The sequence below is a fragment of the Rhinopithecus bieti genome, unplaced genomic scaffold, assembly GCF_001698545.2.
Source record: "Rhinopithecus bieti isolate Rb0 unplaced genomic scaffold, ASM169854v2 scaffold_11436, whole genome shotgun sequence".
Lineage (NCBI taxonomy): Eukaryota > Metazoa > Chordata > Mammalia > Primates > Cercopithecidae > Rhinopithecus > Rhinopithecus bieti.
The window spans coordinates 68,929-73,956 of NW_016806713.1; positions in this window are offsets into that span (position 1 = coordinate 68,929).

Genomic DNA, 5,028 nt, shown 5'->3' on the forward strand with positions numbered 1-5,028 from the left:
ATTAAAATTTATTAAAATATTTTTATTTATTATTAATACATTTTATGTATTTATTATTTAAATAACGTAAACATTTATCCTTTTGAAACTATATTTTTTCAGTAAAATGTGTTTTGAAATCCAGCAATAAAAGAGGGGAAGGACCAATTTCAGACAGTACTCAACAAGTTCTCTTAGAATGAGCCCCAATCCCTAAACTCACATGATGGGAAAATGGCACAACCAAAGCAGAGAACTCAGATGCTACTGATTTCATGAAGCACATCTCCAAACGTAAGACTGTATCTCAATCCCTGTGGGAAAGCCATGGTGTTTGAAGCTAACTCTGCTTATTAATATCTTCTTGCTTGGAACTTCCAACCTACATTCTAACTAAGGACAAGCAGACTCTAACAATTTTTTTCTCACCCTGCTTAGTCAGATTATGATTGAATTCAACAAACTAAATTCTGCTACTTCAGCAACAGCCGACTCGTAGGAATCTGCCACCATTTTTAGAAGTTAGACTATATTAATAGGTACAAATATGACTCTGTCATCTTTAGAAATAGAGTTGCTGGTGTAGAACATCATTAAATGATCTTAATAATAATTTATTATTAAATATCTGCTATGGAGAGTTCAAGGAGTGACCTGGCATTTTGCCTCAGAAACAAATACGTAATACAGAATATTTATAATCTTCTTTTGAGTGCCAATAACTTAGTTAACTAGAATAAAAAGAATAGCACTGAGATCCAAAAAGTAATGACATCTATGTGATAGTTTTTCACAAAGTAAGATATGTGTGTATTGATTAAAATATAGAGAAAAAAAAAGGTCACCTTGCTCTTAAGTCATCCATATACCTTGTCATTCACCGAAAGCATAGAGGTCATAAGGATATCTTTTGGTAAATCAAGAGAAAATTTGTCCTCACATTTAATTAACAGAGACTCTTAAGTAAAAAGAGCTTTATAGTTTAATGATGTTTATCAATTCTTTATCGGGCTACAATTTTTCCAACTACAATTTTAACGTGTTAAGATAGAAAAGAATTTGGGTAATGAATGAAATATTATTAGTGCTGTTCTTTAAACTGTCCATTGCATTATCATTCTTATATTTTAATGAGAAAGCAGTCACAAAGAAAATGCCACAACAAGACAATTTGCATTATTACTGAACATTGAAGTCAAATAGTCATAACAGTTACTTTCTACCAAAGCTTTATAATGTAATTAGTATGGGACACTGCCTGTTCTCCTCAGGCCTTGCTCACAATTTTGGAGGTCCTCAGACACCATGATAACAATTGCTGAATATAAATTAGTACTATTAGAGTGCTGAGAGATTTTTGTAAAATCATTGTTATCTAGTATATCCAAAAATAATATTGTTATGATTATCTTTTAAAGTAAATGACCCAATTGCACTACAGAAATTATCTCTGCACATGGCACTACTAAATAGTTGGCATGTTAGATTTAAGATGTGCTACTTGTAAATAGTTTATAGGAAAAGAATAACCTATTTTTAAAATTCCATTCAATATAATCATATAAACATTATAACTCTGCTTGTAGAAAAATGTTCTCCCAGAGGACAAACCTAAGGGAAAAATATTATATTTTATTAAACTATTCAATTGTCATAAAAACATTTATTAAAAACTATATTTTAGGCTTTATGCTACAAAAAAATGGAAAATTATGAATGCTATAGAGAATCCCACTATCCAAAACAGATCAAAATATACACAAAACTTTATTGTGATATTAAAACGAGGAAATGAATAAGAACAAATTTCTCACTAGGCTGAAAATTTGTATTGATTTGCCAGATACATTGAAGATAATAAAGCCTAATGCCCAAGTGCATGGAGGCAAAAGAGACTATGATTTGTATAGAGAAGATCAGATATGAGATTGTGATGGTTAGAACATTGGGGATAAATCAGTGGGAAAATTATCAGACATAACGCTGAAGTCCCAGGGCCATATCATATAGGATTTTGTTTATGTGTCAATAAAGAAGTCTTTATCCTGTAGCCAGTGTGAAGCCATTGAATAATTTTTAGTAGTATTAAATATAATTAAATGAGTAGCCATTCAGGATGGATTGGAGAGAGTGAAGTGAGGTAAAACTAGAGGTAGAGTGACTAATTAGTATTCTACAACACATGTTGAAAATCAGTCATAGGATGGACACACTGGAGTTGGAAGAAAGTCTTTGATATAAGAGATAAGAAAAAAAATGTACAGATAAAAGTATGGTGTGCAGCTCTTCCTCTATAGGTCCAACGGGCAAAGAAGAAATGAATTTAACATTTCCTGAGGCAGCAGTAGAGAATAGCCCAATCTATGTGCACATTAACTTCTTATTGCTAATGCAACAGACCACTGAATTAGTGGTTTAAACAAGACAAGTTTATTATTTTATGCTTCTGATGGTCACAAGTTAAAAAGGAGTTGTATGGGACTAAATCAAATGTTGCATTTTTTCTGGAGCCTCTAGGGTGAAACTGTCCTTTGCTTTTTGCAGATTCTAGAGGCTATCTGTGTCCCTTTGTGTCTGGCCACATCACTTCAATCTTTGTTTCTGTTGTTACATCTTTCTCTGCTTCTGTCATCACATCAGCTTCTATAACGCTCACTGTCCTGCCTCCCTTCTGTAAAGTTACCTATTATTATATTGGGCCCACCTGGACAATGCAGAAAAATCTTCCTGTCTCAAGGTATTAAACTTAGTTAAATCTGCAAAGTCCCTTCCGCTAAGTAAAGTAACATGTTCGCAGGTTCTGGAAATTAGGATATGCATATAATTGGGGGGACATTATTATTCAGCCTACCATAGTTTGTCACTAAATTAGAGGTATCTCTCATTGATATAATGAAGATACAGTAAGATCAATGTTTTAACTAAGGAGTTACTTAGTTGAAACGCTACTCCTTGAGAAAATGATGGTAATCAGCAGAAGTAAGCAGAGGTATCCTGGCACAATCTTATTTTTATGCTCTAATTTTCAGTAGTGATTGTTGAAAGTTAGAGAAAGCTGTGGGTCAGACAGTGAGCTTTTTACTTTATATTATTTCATCTCTATAGATTAAATCATCAAAACATTCAAAGGCAATAGCATTGGAATAACTTAGGAGGAGCAAATCTACAATCAACTAAAAGATGACTTTAATCAGGGCTCATTACTTCATGCACTGGATATCAGTGGCAATCACTAGGCCAGAAGCTGCCACTCCATGGAAGTAGTGACTGGATGAAAATGAAGAAAAAAAGAATTGAAAAGGAAGAAAAGCAGGAAGCAAAGAAGGAATGGAGGAAGGAAGGAAACAAGGGAGAGAAACTAGTTTCACAATGAAAGCAAATATTTCCAAATATATATTTAAAAATAATCAGCTGAGACAAACCATCTCTGCTGGGAATTACTGACAAAGGTCTGTTCCGTTTTCATACTCTACTGAGGCTGCTAACCCCTTAGTTGATTATATAAAGTCACATCAATCGGGCTGTTATCTAAGTCTAAGAGGATTCAAAAGATTGAAAGCCAAACCTGAGAGTAACCAGTACGAACATATATTCAGAACAGATTTACTGCAATAAACAAAAGACTATTTTATATGCCATGAGAGCAATGAGTTCAATTTCTTTTTGACTTTCCAAAAACAGTACTCAAACAATTAAGATTTTAATTGTGTTCTATTTTGTGTTGATACTTGATTTTAATAATTATCTTCTTGTCTGACTTTTTATTTTAAATAAAAAATTTAGCTTACACAGACAGTCAGTATTGAAATGCAACGCTAAATTTAAAGAAATCTTGATCATGAATTCACTAAAATGTATTACTGAACAGCAAATTATTAAAACTGTGTAATGAGCAAAGCAATTCACAGACTACTTTAATAACTTAACTGAATAAAAGAGGTTGGTGGATCTCACTTTTGCTGATGCATTTTTCTTCTTTTGGTAACAATCTCCTTTTGTGGAATCCACTCTAAATTCCAACATAATCATGCGGTTTCCAAAGGTGTTTCTGTGTTATTACATGACTTTGTTTACCCAGCTCCCCCTAAAATAATGTATGTAGGGATAGCTCACCGAATTCAGGACTGTAAGGAATATTTCCTGTTTATTTAAAATCAGAACTACTAAGAAAGTTAGCACTATTCCAGCAATGGAAGATCACTACACGTTCAAACTTAATCTATCCGGGAATCTATGAGTGAAATCAATTAATTTACTGATTTACCTACATACCTTTAATTTGGCTTCTGTTACATAAAAGTGCAAGAACCCTTACTTATGTAATGTATTTGCTTGAAAAATCAATTTATGGAACAATAGAAGAAAGCTAAAAAATAATAAAGCAAATTATTATAAGGAATGAGAAATATACTAAAATTAATTCCAGAAAATAAATAAACTGAAATTAGAGTTAGAGAATTAAAATTACAGCTCTTCAAGCATTAGAATAGTGAGGTGGAGTTCAAGCTTTAGAAGGTTAAACAAAATGCATAATAAGAAACAGTGAGAAATACGGTGATAAAGATATGAAAAATAGAATATAGAGAAGAGAAACACAAAATTCAGACAGCAGTTACTCCTCTAGAAGATATCAGAGAAATGAAACAGAAACATGAAATTGAGCTCCTAAGAGGAAACATACCTTAAGTAGAAAAGGTGAGGGCATATATGGTAATTTTTTCAATATATATTAATTAAACATCAATTAATTAAAATCTCAGAGTTGAGGAGAACAATATCATCAAAAGTTGTGGGATACGGCTAAAGCTGCATTTAAAGCATATGATTTGCTCTAAAATAATTTCATCATTAAATTAGAATAAGTGAATATAAGTAAACATTCAACTATATAAGCAAAATAAAAAAGTTAATAAAATTAAAGTATAAAATTATAAAAGCAGCAATCAATGAATAAGAAAAAAATAGAATATATTGATACATATAAAAGTTATTTTCCTTTCAAAACAGTAGATTTGAAAACAAATAAAATCCTACTCAAAAAACCTAATG